Source organism: Macaca mulatta, chromosome 7, assembly GCF_049350105.2.
Source record: "Macaca mulatta isolate MMU2019108-1 chromosome 7, T2T-MMU8v2.0, whole genome shotgun sequence".
Taxonomy (NCBI): domain Eukaryota; kingdom Metazoa; phylum Chordata; class Mammalia; order Primates; family Cercopithecidae; genus Macaca; species Macaca mulatta.
This window is the reverse complement of record NC_133412.1, coordinates 1,160,362-1,175,367: the sequence shown is the minus strand read 5'-3', so window position 1 is coordinate 1,175,367 and position 15,006 is coordinate 1,160,362. Positions and strand designations below refer to the sequence as shown.

The following is a 15,006-nucleotide window of genomic DNA, read 5'->3' as shown; positions in this document are numbered from 1 at the left end:
GTTGCTAACTATCATTCTACATCACAGGATTCAGAACAATACCCTTTTGGAGCAGATGCCTGTAATCGAGGAATTCCGCCTAGTCAGTTCACTTTAAACGTGTTTAAAAGGTTTTCTTTATCCTAGTTGGCACCTGTGGCTATAGTTTGTTTTCACTGCTGAGGAATATTCCATGATGGAAAGTGTAATTCATCTGTTTTTCATATCGGTGGACATTTGGATTATTTTGGGAGGGTGTGTATGTCTATTCAGCCTTCATTTTTTTCAGGATTTTTTGTAGAAGATAATGTAACAGTGTAACATCCTCTGGTACGGAGCCAACACGAACCCTGATGACAGCCACACAGACTCACACACAGACTCTCAGGCCTTGTTGCCAACGCACAGAACCATTTACTTAAGTTGAAACACAGTAGCAGAACCTGAAGTCATGTGAACGGGTCCTCCGATCTTACACTTGGAATTCACTTTTTATTACTATGTCTGCTAATTAGGAAGCCTATCAGTTATACAGAAAACTGAGAACGTAAAATTATATGTTTATAACAGAAAAAAACCTTATTTAATACCCCAGAACACATGGCTATGTTTTTCCCTCATGCCCCACCACTGTTTTCTTTGCTTGAAATGGGAAATGATACTTGAAGGCGGTTTTCTAGCGACTGTTAGAATGGCATAGTTCTTCAGAGACAGAGGATGTAAAGCACACGGAGAATTTGTGTCTGTGGAATGTGATTTCCTGTTCACCTCATTCAGGCTGCTGCCACCTTCCCCTCTGGCTGCCTGCACCGTGGGACGTCTGAGGAGGTCCCTGTTTCATCCTCTGGAAATTCTGAAAAGGAAGGAGAGGAGGGTGTGCAGGGTGTGGTGCATTTGTGTTGGTCCTTCGAGCTTTTATTTGGAGTCTCGGCTGCCTTGGTGGTTCCTGCCTTTATGTCCCTAGCTCGTGGCTTCGTCCTTGTGTCTAACTCACAGGCAGACAGATGGAAAGGGAAGTTGTATTCAGCCAACAGCTTGATGTTATTCTCAAGGCTCAAATCGACTGGGTATTTGGAGACTTCTGTGCAAATTGGCATTTTTGGTTTTTAAACACCGTGTCTTATTTGTACTTGAAATGGGTAACTGGTTCTCTGGGAAAAAATATAGCCATAAAGCTGGTTCTTTAAAAAAAAAAAAAAAAGGGAGTGGGTGTGAGAGAGTGGCTTAGAAATTACACCAGTAATGGTTGGGCGTGGTGGCTTAAGCCTGTAATTCCAGCACTTTGAGAGGAGGAGGCAGGTGGATCCCCTGAGGGTAGGAGTTCCAGACCAGCCTGGTCAACATGGTGAAACCCCGTCTGTACTGAAAATATGAAAATTTGCCGGGTATGGTGGCAGGCACCTGTAATCCCAGCTACTTGGGAGGCTGAGGCAGGAGAATCACTTGTACCCGGGAGGCAGAGGTTGCAGTGAGCCAAGATCGCACCACTGCACTCCACCCTGGGCGACAGAGCAGAAACTCCATCTCAAAATAGAAAAAAACCAAAAAACTAAACAAAACAAAAACCCGGTAATGAAAACCTGATTGCATCATCTGTGATGGAGATGGCGGATTATTTCATTTTTAGTGACAGGATGAATTGGATATGTTTGCAGTATTGATTTGACAAGGGAAATGGTGAGAACCAAATGTGCCGCCCAGCTTGGGCCTCGCCGTTGGCAGAAGACCGTGGCGGGCAACAGACTGGAGACTCGGAGACCGAGGGGAGAATTCTCACGCTGTGACGCTGGTGCAGTGTGTGCTTCTGCACTCCTGCTGGAGGGAGCTGCCCCTTTGCCTTGCAGGCTTTGGTGCAGTGGAGACCTTAGGACCTGCCCCTCCTGGCACACCTGTGGGTGTGGCGAGCAGTGCCAGGGCTGAGGCACAGGTGCTGAGCCCAGAATGTGGGACGGGAGAGGTTGCACACGCCGGCAGGCGTCTGCTCCAGCAGCCGGGGGTTTCCGCAAGGGGGCGGGGGGTTGGTTTTCCTCCTTGAATTTGGGTGGGGAGGGTGTCCTGGGGTGCTGTGTCTGCACTTGTGTTGCTCTGAGGTCAAGCTGTGGCCCCGAGTCCCTGTCCCTCTGCCAAAGTGAGGATTTGCCCATTTTCAGGTCAGATTTCCCTTGGGTCCGGGTCTCTAGGTGTGGGGGACATTCCAAGGGGGCGTGAGCACGGTGGACGCGCGTGGGCCTCTTCCTCTCCCCTCAGCTCCTGGGCTGTGTGTGAAGAGCTGCCCAGCGGAATCACCCTCCTGCCTGCTGTTTCATTCACCAGAAATCGTTCTCACTGTGGACTCTTGAGTCAAATGTAATCCAGGAATGGAACGTGCTGTTGCTAGATGCTACACACAGCATCAGGAGCGTAGTTGGGGATTATATGATCTTACCCCACACCTTAAAGGTAAAGACTGTAGTTGTCAGGCGTCTGAGCCCAAGCCAAGCCATTGCGTCGCCTGTGACTTGCACGTATATACACCCAGATGGCCTGAAGTAACTGAAGAATCACAAAAGTGCAAATGCCCTGCCTGGACTTAACTGATAACATTCTACCAGAAATAAGTGAAAATGGCCGGTCCTTGCTTTAAGCGATTATTATTATTATTATTTTTTTGAAATTCCTTTTCCAGGCTCATCCTGGCTCAAAAAGCTCCCCCACTGAGCACCTTGTGACCCCCACTCCTGTCCGCCAGAGAACAAGCCCTCTTTGACTGTAATTTTCCTTTACCTATCCAAATGCTATAAAACGGCCCCACACTTACCTCCCTTCGCTGACTCTTTTCAGACTCAGCCCGCCTGCACCCAGGTGAAATAAACAGCCATGTTGCGCTCACAAAGCCTGTTTGGTGGTCTCTTCACACGTGCATGCATGACAATAGTTAAGGTGATACTGAAGTCTTTGGCAGCTCCAAGAGCTTTTTCAGTTTGTGTCAGGACATTTTAGGCAGAAGGAAAAGCTTGCTATGATAATCTTACAGAAATGTTTGGTGCAGTGCCATTAACTCGTGGAATAAATGTGTAACTTTGCGTGGTGGCCTTCTGGAAAGAGATGCACTTTGAGTGCACCCTGGTCTGCTCGCTACAAGAATCGGCCGTGTCACCCCGCTTTCCGTGGGTCTGCAGGTGTGCGTGGTCCATTGCCCTGCACTGTGGCCATGGAAGGGAAGATGATCTGGAATGCTGGCGACAGTTATCGGTGTGTGTTGGTGTGTGCTGCTTTCTACAGGGGAGAACATTTCTGTTTAATAAACATCTCATCTCGATGATGACTGCAAGATATTTGAGTCTCATTCAATAGTGTTTCTGGGTTCCTTCTGTTTTTATCTGCTTTCTAGCACTAGGCAAGTGAAGACATGGAAAGTAAAAACCCATCGAACTTGTAGAGACATGGTGTTGTGGAGGAGCAGACTGTAGCCTCTGGCTCTGTTTAAAGATTGTAGTAAACCTCTTACCTGGCATGGTCAGGGTGTAAATTATCTTGTTTAATCGAAATGTGTATGAGTCAAAGCTGGCGCCTGCATTGTTGATGAAATACCAGATTTTAAGGGAATATGTCAATGTGCTGTAAGATACCAACAAAGTTCCTCACTGAGGTTTGGCGCGGGTTCGGAGGAGCTGGGCCTTAGGTCACCAGGGTCGTCTCCGGGAGCAGATGCTCAGTGTGGGCATTAGTCACTTAGCCTTTCCAGAGCCGAGGAACAGCTCTCTGTGATGGTTTTTGGAACCTGTATTTTGAGCCAGTTTGTCCCACTTGACTCGAAGTTGCCGTGCAATTTCAGACCTTTGCCTCCACCGTGCGCTCGTTTTCTTGTCCCCTGATAACTGCCTCGGCCTGACATTTGAGCCTCGTCGTTCATGGACACAGGCTCCGTGGTGGGGCAAAGGCCGCGACTCTGGCTTGCACAGTTCCGTGCCTCTCACCATGGCTTATCACATCACTCCCGGGATCTCCCGTTTAGAGGAAGAGTGTCCCTTTCCTGCAGGCCCTGTGTGGTGTGGAAACCACCCCTACCTACCTTATTCCTGTTTGAACTGTACCATGAAGCTATTTCTGTTCTAGTCAACCGTCAGAATTTAAGGAACAGTGATTTATGTAACTTATCACACACTTATCAGCAGTTCTTTATGAATTTCATTCTGTTGTGAAATTGCAGTTTTCATGGCTATGCTGGTCTCACGTTGTGGCCCTTGAAATGAATTGCCTTCCCCATTGTGTGTTAAGGTTGTGCCTGGGAGCTGTTGAGGCCTCACCTCTGCTTTAGGGCAGTGGCTTTGCTCTCCTGACAACAGGAAGAATCTTATTTAGAGCATTTCTAATGTGGTTTTTGCTTCCAGACAGAATTACTTTTTTCACAGAGACAGCCACTAAAGTCATAAATTATGCTCAGGATGCACACAAGGGTCAGCTGACAGAGTGGAATCCAGAACAGATCCAAAGACGCAAAAGCAGTTCAGTGGAATTTGAGTCTTTTCAACAAATGGTGCTGGAATTATGGGACAGCCGTATGCAAAAGAGTGAAAACAGGGAGAAATTCCTGTATGAAAATTAAGGTGGACCATAGCCCTGAATGTAAAATACCAAACTACAAAACCTGCAGAACAAAGGGAAATTGTGGAGACCTAGGGTGAGAGCTCTTAGCCATACCATGATCCATAATCAAGGAAGAAAACAAGTAGGTAAGACTCATCAAAATTAAACTTCTAATATAAAAGACACCCCTAGGGAATTGAAGAGACACATTTTCGATAGATGGGGAGAAGATGTCTATGAACCATGCAGCCGGCAAAGGACTCGTATCCAGAATGCACAGGACTCCCACGGCTCATGACAGAGAACAAACCACCTGACTTAAAAGCGGAAGAGACCTGAACAGATGCTTCACTGAGAAGGACGGGAGGATGGCCCGAAAGCATCTGAAATGACCTTCAGCATGACTGGTTGCACCGAGATGTGCACCGAAGCCGCAGTGAATTTGTTCACACCCCTGCTGGAGCGCCTGACTAAGGTCTTCCGACAGCCCCAGGTGCTGGTGAGGACAGGCAGTCGGGACTCCTGTGCGATGCTGGGGTTCAGCATGGTGCAGACAGCTTGGCGGTTTCTTACAAAACTGAACTCACACAAACATGGGTCCCAGTGACCCCAATCCTGGGTATTTACCCTAGAGAAACAGCATCTGATGTTTAAGAAAAACTGTGCCCTGATGTTAATAGCGCTGTCTATAGTTGTCCAAAACAGGTTACAATGTGCCACAGCCATACGTGGAATAATAAATACCCAGCAGCCCCGAGGCCTGGCTGATGATCACAGGACACCCCGGGTGCACCTCCAAGCACGATGCCCAGGAAATCGTGATTTTGCGAGTGTTTTGCGACAACACTCGCAAAAGACAGACCCGGGGGAAGGGAGGACACGGAGAGGGTGGTTGCTGAGAATGGGAGGGTATGCTTATGAAGCCCCGTGAGTGGGTTTGGGGCTGTTGGACTGTTCTGCTTATGTGATGACGATTATGGGAATATTTGTGCCGAAATTCACAGAACTGAACACTGTCCACTTTACAGTAATTTTTAAAAAGTGGTAATATGCTCATTTTCGGTACTGTTTTTAATGGAAGATGGAGTTTGCAGATGATTTGTCAGGGCAAGCCTGTCTCAAGAGTTTGTAGACGATTCTTTAGGGGCCTGTCTCAGGGCCCTTGGGTTGGGTTGGGTTGGGTTGGGTTGGAAAAGCCTTCTCTGTTGTGGGCAGTAGTACGGGGCATGGAAAGGATATTGCCAAGGAAACATGTAGAATCCTTTGAGGAAACGTGTATTTCTAACTTGCTATAAGATAGAATTGGAAATTGTAATGGTTTTGTTTTCTACAGTCTTGGTATAGAATAGGGAAGACAGTGTAATAAAAGCTAATTTTGAAATGAAGAATTTTAAAGATTTTCAACAGCAATTGCTCTAGGAAGTCACCCTGGAAATGTTTTTAAAGATGTTCAATAGCAATAGCTCTAGGAAGAGTCACCCTGGAGTTGCTTCTTGAGCATTGGTTTCCTGGCTGTATCTTCCGACTTTCATTTTTAAGTTTTGCTGTGAGTTGGGGATGTGTGGGAATAGCCATCCCGGCCCTGCAGGGGGGTGCATGTGCCCCGAGGCCTGAGGCACTGTTTCAACCTAGCTTGCAACATGGGGACTCTTGTCAGTGGCTGGAGTAAGAGTACCAGCCTGGCAGGCTGGGGGGGAGCACCAGGGTGGTCTGGGCACTGTCCTCCCTGCCTGCAGGATGGCAGCTGGAGGAGCTCGAAGGCTGCCTGCCTCGTGGCTGTCAGCGCAGCAGCCCCTCCTGGCCCTGGAGCAATCTTTGGGTCCATGAGTCTCTGCACCGGGACTTGCCTCCTGGGACCTCCGCCACTGTCCTGAGGGCCCTGGTGCCACTTTCCCGGTGGGACCCAAGCCTCAGGCAGCTGCGACCCCAGATTCGGTTGCTTTCCCTGCCGTCTCATTCCAGCACGAGTGCTCATCTCACTCAATGTAGAACCTCCGGTTCCTTCAAGATCCCCAGAGATGGAATCTCCCAATTTAACAAGATAGTTGGTGACAAGATTTGAGCAGCACTGATTTAAATCAGCTTCCAGAGTTTACGTTCCCAAGACACAGTCCTGCTCCTTCCTCGGCCTCATCCTGTGTGGCTGGTGTGGATCCGGGGTTTCCAGAGGGTGGGGCTGAGGCAGGTCAGCAGCAGGGGGATGGCTCATTATTGATCGCTTGATGCCTTGAGGATAACTAGGATTAATGACCTTTATAGGGCTGTAGTTTTGGAGTATATATATGTGCGTGTGTGTGTATGTGTATATATATATGTGTGTGTGTGTGTATATATATTTAAACGAGGTAGACACGGTTATCACTGCATTTTTCTGACATGAAACTTGGAGAGCAGAGGGTTTAGGAAACTCCTGAAGCCACACTGTCAGCGGGACCCGGGCGGTCTGGCCTTAGACCCTGCACTGTTTGCCCCTCACCACGCTGTCAGCAGACCCGGGTGGTCTGGCCTTAGAACTCATGCTGGTCGCCCCTCCCTGCCACGTTGTGGGGTTTTTCCTGCTTCTGGGCAGCATTTGATAGCTTGTGAAACAAGACCAAGACTTACTATGAGTGGATATGCCATTATCTGAGATCCAGAACGTTTCCTGGACCTGGCGTTGCCGATGTCACGTAAGGGAAGGTAAAAACATTTTCATTGTGGTCACTGGGGTTCCTGAAATGGTATTTTTCCCAGTGAAAGTTTACTCATAAAAGTCTTTTAACTCAATACTATGTGAACAGGAAGAAATGTGTTGGGCTCTAGTTAAATGTCTCAGAGCCACAGAAGTAAATGAGGGTACCTTCCGAGCACAGCCTCCCGGAGGAGGCTAAGGACGTTTGTCTGGAGGGTTTGCCATGAAGCAGGACTTGGGCAGGGCTGGTCTGCCTAGGGAGGCCTCTGCCATGATGTAGGTTAGTTGAAGTAGTTGACGGGTGGTGGCTTGAGATCGGTGGTCCCTGAGGAAGCCCCTAGCAAGGCCGGTTTCCGTGGGATGGAAAACTGCCGTTCAGTGGCTGTAATCCTGGCTTCACGGGTCTGACATACAATCCTGCCCTTGGATACTTGGACCCCAGCCAGGTCAGATGGCCCTGAAAGGACATTTGGACTGTGATGGCTGCACCCATTCTCAGCCTCTGTAGGGCCTCCTATGTATGTGTGTGTTTCCATTTTCTTTCAGCACAATTTCTCCCAGTGAAGTCGTGAGAAATAGAAGGAAAGGTGGAATGAAGATGTGATTGAGGAAAGTGTGGTGTGGTCTTCGACCTTATTTTGCCTTGGTTGGTGCTCAAGAACTCCACCTGACCTCAGAGCTGAGCGTTTCTGCCAGGAAGTCCTGCCTTTTATCCTATCTCGAGGCCTGTTGAGACACTCCAAGAAGCTTCGTTAACAAATTGCCTTTTCCTTTTACAGCAGTTGGATATATTTGCAGCAAAACAAAGGAATAACCCCCCCAATATGCTGATTAAATGCATTTAAGTATAGATAGCATTCAGTCTTGAAGGGCCTGGGATTTTAATCATCTTTGGGTCATGTAACAAGTAGTGTTGGTGATTAAAATCTCCTGACAGCTTTGTTCTGCCACGTTCCTCAGTTTTGAATGATGATCTTCCTGGTGTTGTACCTTGGGAGGGGCGTTTGTGTCAGTAGAGAGCAGAGTGGTGGTTCCCAGAGGCTGCGAAAGGACAGAGGCGAGGCCCCTGAAGGACACTGGTCTTCCTGGTTTAGGGGTTTGGGGCTCAGCCACCTTCCTGTGTCCGTGTAAATTATACCCAGGATCATTTTCACTCGCCCCACTTTAGTTGAGCATTGGAGCTTCAGGATATGTGTGTGCCCACGTCACCTGGGCCGTGATCCTGGAGTTGGGTGAGACTGATTCCCGGGTTTATAGAATTACTCTGGGATTATTGAAAACAGAAGCACTTGAGGCATTCATAATGCTATTTCCTGAACGTAATTTATGTTCAGTTCTTCAGAAACATTTGTCTGAGGAAGCATCTATAATTTTTGTTTTCTGCCACTCAGTGCTAGAAAGAATTGTGCAACACTCAAGTGAGTGGCATTATTCCTCTCCCTCCACCATGCAAGCAAGATTAAAGGTACCTCTGGCTCCCCTCAATCTTCTCATCTGCAGGGTGCCTGGCATGGCAGTGTGCTGCCTTCCGTCTTCTTTTTGGGGAGAATTAGTTGTGTTTGTGTGTACTGCTCAGCTCAGCCTCGTGCAGTTGTGTGGATGAGGAGCTTGGATGCTAGGTGACCCTCCCAGGCCTGCCTCCCACCTCCCTAGGCCTTGTTCTAAACTGACAGATAAACAGTGTGTTTTGGAAGAGGACAGCAGCAGGGCAGGAGAGAGTTTGTTCAGACTTTCTCCTTGCACTGACGTTTGAGCCTTCATGCAGCCCGGGCACTTCTACAGAGCTGCGTTTGTGTGTTGCAAACCATTCCCTCCCAGTAACCGTGCTTTCAGAGGTTTGGAAATGTGACTTAACTCATCTTCAATTTAAAGCGTACTATTAAATTTTAGTGTTGAAACTGATGTATTTCATGGCCTTTATTTGATTTCTCTTGATTTTTTTTCCCCCATATGAGACATGGCATCTTAAGGGAGACAGCCTGGTGTTGGCCGCCTTTCCTAAGGATGGAAGTGAATTCTGAAAGCCCTTTATGTAGGCAGCGAAATAATCAGGGAACCGTTATTATAGCTATGTCTGTCCATGTAAAGCGAGCACGACTCATAAGCAGAAAAAAGTGCAGCCCGGGGGCAAGGTGAGCCCTAATGCTGCCTGTGCCTCACCTCCCTGCCATGAGGAACGGAAGTGCAAGCGCAGGTGGTTGAGTTAGCCCCCAAGTCCAGCCTGCGCCGCCCTCACATCCCTCTGCATCTGCAGGGGCACAGGCCGTGCTGCCACCCCTCGCTCAGTGCCAGCGCTGATGCATCAGGAACAGTGGGTACTGTCCGCCCCTTGCTCGGTGCCAGGGATGATCTGTCAGGATCCCTCGTGCTCATCTGGTCCTCATGTCTTCATCACCGGCCTCCTGCTGGTAACGGGCTTGTTATTACCTTGGTATGGGTAATAACATACCCACACCAACGTATGTAATAACATACCCATACCAAGGTGTTGTGGGGCGGTGCTCAGTCCTCCGAGGGAATTGGCCCTTAGCCGATTCATATTCAACAGGGCCGGGAAATGGGTTCTTGTTCCATGTCCTGGATCCCAGGAAGCCCTTGCCGTGGAGCCTGTAATGCCCGGGGTCTTCCTGAGAAACTCTAGTGCCACTGGAGCACAGCCCAGCCCAGCCCCCTCCAGTTTCTCCGCTTTGTAACTGCACTTGTGTTTAGCAAGTCTTCCAGGACTTAGACGCTGCTTGGTGTGAGCCAGGTTTTGTGTGGAAAGAGGAGAGATCCGAGCCGGCAACCAACCAGCCCAGAACCATCTTTTATGCTTCCAGATTCTGTGTCCAAAAACTTACCCGTGGACATTGAGGGTGATGCATTTCTGCTCCAAGACATCTGTGGACTCAGCTGGAGGGATCGAAAAGATGTGGAGCCTCTTCAGTCCTGGCCTGGGCTTGGACCTGCTGTGCAGCCTCTCAGTGGCACCAGGGCCCCCTTGTGTCACAGTGGCCTCGGGTTGGTGGCACTGCCCCAGGATGTCCCAGGCTTCCTGATAGTAGGGCCTGCTTGTGCCATGGCGACCTCGGGATGGTGGCACTGCCCCAGGGTGTCCCAGGATCCAAGGCCAGTGTTCCGTCCAGCGAAGGGAAGTTGTACTGTAAGGTCTAGTCTCGGAATGAGCCTGGGGTCCTATCCTTCAGAGCGGTCCTGCACTCACCACAAATCAAGCCAGGGGGAGGCCCTGCCAGAATTTGCAGATGTGTTTCAGGTTGTTCCACAAGGCCTCTTTTATTTTGGGCTACTCAGGTATATAATTCTTATTCTCTGGTTTTTTTGAGACAGGCAAAAAAAAAAAAAAACCTTTTTGTTGCCCAGGCAGTGGTGTGAGCACAGCTTACTACAGCCTTAACCTCCCAGGCTCACGTGATCCTCCTGCCTCAGTCTCCTGAGTAGCCAGGACCCACAGGCACATGTTCCACGTGTCCCCATGCCTGACTTATTTTTGTATTTTTTGTAGAGATGGAGTTTTGCAATGTTGCCCAGGTTGGACTCAAACTCCTGGACTTAAGCAGTCCAGCTGCCTCAGCCTCCCAAAGTACCGAGATCACAGGCATGAGCCACCGTGCCTGGCCAAGTGTGTTTCTAATTTCAAAATTAAGAGGACCCAGAGTCAGTTAATGACGTCTCTGCTGGAACATGCTGCTTATAGTACATTAGGAAAAATCATCCAGAACTTGGAAAAGGGGCTGGACAGACACAGCCCTTGGAGGTTGTCCGATGAACCCCTGGGGTCTTTAACCATCTGGAGGGATGTACCATGTCAGACTCACTATTGTCGACCGGCTGAAGCCCAGGTTTCATGAGGCTTTGTGTCAGCTTGTAGTACTTTCTCTGGCAGAGATGCGAGTGACTTCGCTCAATGTGAGGCTCATCTCAGGGACTTCATGGCCTGAGGGACAGCAGCCTGTTTGAGCTGATCGAGCAATCTCGCACAACCCTTATTTTCTGAAACGCCTATGAGTGACTTCTCACACGGTCTTTGAAGCGGCTTCATGCCCGCGCTCCTTGGTAATGATCGAATGCTTTTTTTGACCCCTCGTCCCCTTTCTTTGGGGTGTTCCAGTCTCAGTTCTCATGATGTGTTCTGCTTCTGCAGGAATTTCTGAAGCTGCTGAGTGTAGAAAGCACTGAGGAGGCTGTGCTCCCAGCCCTGTGAGCCTTCCAGGCATCATCCTCTCCCCTTGGCGAGGCGGCGTCCATGGCACACCGAGGAGGCTGTGCTCCTGTCCCCCGTGAGCTTTCCAAGTGTCCTCGTCTCCCCTCCAGGGGGACAAGAGGAACCTTTCAAACCCTTCTTAAACTTGTTTTCATGTCTTTGTTTTAACAGATTTCTTTGCATCGTCTCCCTTATGCAGAAGTGAGGGTGAACGCTGAGTTATTCATGGGAGTCAAGAAACCACACGAAGCCCAAAGTGACGTTTGTTTCCCTGAAATGATTTGTGTGTGTTCACCTTAAAATGCAACTCAGTAAAACAGGTGTCTTTTGAGGAATGACTTTAAATTACTCAGGTAAAAATGTGACAGTTAAATTTCATCATCTGTGCGGGTGTCCACAACCCCCTTCTGTGATTGCGTGTGAGTTTGTGACTTGTTATTTTTGAAGAAAGAAAATCTGTTGCTGAGGACTTCAGATGGTGTGCTGGGATTGTGTAGGGTGGACATCGGGGGCTTCAGTGTGTGGCTTCCTGGAAGAGGTTCAAATTAAGGCTGAGAGTCCCTACTCCAAAATGCTATGAAACCTGAAACATTCTGAGCTTCCTCATGACATTCGAAGGAAATGCTCTTCGCAGCACTTTGGATTTCAGGCTGGGGATGCTCAACTGGAAAGTGAAATATTGCAAGACCCTTCTGGCCCCAGGAGCTTGGATAAGTATGGGATCAGTAATGATTGAAGATAATTCTGGCTGATGTCATTTAGAGGATATTTTTCACTTCAAGTTAAAGCTTCCTTCGTGATAGTCATTTTGGGATTCATTTAACTATGTGCTTTATTTCATAGCTCAAATTTTCATTAGTCATTTCATAACAGGATTTTGAAAGCAGATTTGGCAAAATCTTTCTAACAAAATGTTTGCTTATGACGTGTCCCTGGAGTGTGAGACAGCCTGGGCTCGCTGAACTGGTTTTTGTAGGAGCCACAGAAGGGAAAGAGGGTCAAAGTGGCCACGTCTGGCTCCTGAGAAGGCTGGACCAGAAGGAGGTGGGCGCAGAGGGCAGCAGTTGAGTCCCCAGCGTCCGGGACTCCTGTCCCTGGTGGAGTTGAGAGCCGCCTCTAGTTGTGGCCTCTCCCCTGTCAGCAGCCACTGAGGCCTGAAGGGAGAGGGGGCTGAGGAGAGGAGGAAGGATAGGCCTACTTCTGGAGAGGGCCAGCATCTGCCTGTGCTAGCCTCGTGTGTTACTCCTGCATCCAGGGTGCACGGCCATGCCTCATGGTGTAGCGGTTCCCGGGATGCACAGCGCTTGTCTGCAGTAACGGCTTTGTCTCCGACCCTTGGAGGCAAGTTACCTTTTTCCCCAGTGAAAAGAGGTAGAAAATCTTACAGAAATGCATTTGCTCTAATGTCTATTTTCCGATAAGACATGGTCGCTTAGGCTAAATCTTTGGGAGGTCAAGGCAGGAGGATCACTTGAGGCCAAGGGGTTGAAGACCAGCCTGGACAACATAGCAAGACCCCATCTGTGTAACAGAAAAGTTAGCTGAGTGTGGTGGTGCGTGCCTGTGGTCCCTGCTACTCTGGAGGCTGAGGTGGGAAGATCACTTAAGGCTATAGTGAGCTGCGATTGCTCCACTGTACTCCAATCTTGGCAACAGAGCCGAGACCCAGTCTCAGAAAGAAAAGTAAAAAAAAAAAAAAATCCAGAAATGTCATTCTTTTTAAATCATCCCAAAAGAAAAATCGTTTTTTTCTAAGAATGTAAAGGGAAACTGATAAGATTCTTTCCTTGCATTGTTTCTCCTTTTCAAATATGTACAGTAGTCCATCCACATCGTCTCTCATCTCATTACAAAGCAGCAGGTGTCTTTGAGGTTAGTGGTGTTTCTCTATGTCGCACCTTGGAGAACAGCCAGCATGAAACCTCTTACCACGATCGTGCACATCGTTTGTAGTCCCAATTAAAATCCTCTCCAGAGATGCCTGTGCCGCTTATTATAGCAGAACTTTGGTTGTGCTGAAATGTGCATTCAGCTAATGGTTTTAAGTTCATATCTGAGATGATGCTGTATAATTCCTGAAGCGTATGGGATCAGTAATGATTGAAGATAATTCTGGCTGATGTCATTTAGAGGATATTTTTCACTTCAAGTTAAAGCTTCCTTCGTGATAGTCATTTTGGGATTCATTTAACTATGTGCTTTATTTCATAGCTCAAATTTTCATTAGTCATTTCATAACAGGATTTTGAAAGCAGATTTGGCAAAATCTTTCTAACAAAATGTTTGCTTATGACGTCCCAAGGAACAGCACTCAGAATTGCTGGTTAACTGTGGTACATTTTAAGGCTGATGATAGAAGTCACTTGAACGGTAAGGGCTGCTTTGTGAGGCAGATGGGGTTTGAACCCCGACCCTCCTGATACACCAGTCCTGACCCTGGCCTTCTCTCCTCTCCACTGGGAGATGAGAAGGATGCCAACATCCACCTCACAGGCTGTTCTGAGAGCGCTGGACTAAGGGCTTGTGTTCCTCTTGCAGGTGGCACAGATGTGGGGGCTTGACGATATACACACTGCAGGCTGCCAGTGTCGGGATAATCCAGTGTTATTCATAAAGGTGGGATTTGCTTTGCTCCCCTGCAGACCAGGTGCTGTGCTGCTGTTGTAGCAGGTGTGTGGATCCTCTTGGGTGGTCCTCAGGTGGACAAGGAGTCACTGATTCTGATTCCCAGTGTTAGATGTGAGGGGACCATGGACCTCATGTGTTCAGAGGGGAGGAGTAAAAAGTTTTGCTTGTAATTCCAGGACTGTCTATTCCAGGAATGCCAAACCACTGGCTTTCACCTGACGCTGTCGTAGGTGACACTGTATGGAAATGAGGACTCATGTTCCGCATACCTGAGCCCAGTACCCATCTCCCTCCAGGGCCATGGCCGAGCCCTCCTCATTTCGCTGGGTTGCCAGCCTGGGGATCTGTAAGCCCAGTGACGTCTCCGGTCTCGGCCTCCCTCCCCGTGGGGACAGGAGGTGGCTTCAGGAGACTGGTGATGAATGCCTGAATGAAGCCGACTTGTGACTGCAGTTCTGTCTAAGGGCCTCCCCGGGTGTTAGATGTCAGTAAATGACACCTGTGTGTGGATCTCATGTGATGAGAGAAACAGTGGGGGAAACCAAAGCTTGTGGAGTCTGCAGGTTCTCGACTTGGGGGTGTGTGTACCTGTGTACTTGGTGAGGGGTGTGATGTCTGGAATGAGTGTGCAGGTGTGTCACGTTTGTGCGTGTGTGGTGAGTGTATTTAGCAGGTGTGGCTGCAGTGAGCATGTTCATGTGTGTTGCATGTATTTGAGGGTGTGTGTGGAGTGTGTACACGCATCATATTTGGTGAGTGTATTTGAGGGTGTGTATGGAGTGCATACATGCTTTGCGTGTATAGTATTGGGTGAAGGGGTGGCATGTGTGGAGTGAGCATGCACACGTGTATGCTGTGTGTGGGGTTTCTAAGTGGTCCTCCCCTGAGCCTGCTCCTGGGCCCTGCTGTCCTGGCAGCTTTACAGTTTGGTGCGTCTTTGGTTCCGGAAGATTCTGGAACC

General features: G+C 48.7%; 1 long non-coding RNA gene across 1 annotated transcript in view; it reads left to right on the top strand.

Moving 5' to 3' along the window:
• The window catches only part of LOC144329803 (uncharacterized), a 40,874-nt gene extending 26,321 nt beyond the window's left edge, over positions 1-14,553 (top strand). The window contains exons 2-6 of the long non-coding RNA XR_013395430.1: positions 10,036-11,269; positions 11,358-11,493; positions 11,589-11,770; positions 13,956-14,087; positions 14,222-14,553. This is a non-coding gene — a long non-coding RNA (uncharacterized LOC144329803). The remainder of the gene's footprint in view (positions 1-10,035; positions 11,270-11,357; positions 11,494-11,588; positions 11,771-13,955; positions 14,088-14,221) is intronic.
• The last annotated feature ends 453 nt before the right edge of the window (positions 14,554-15,006 follow it).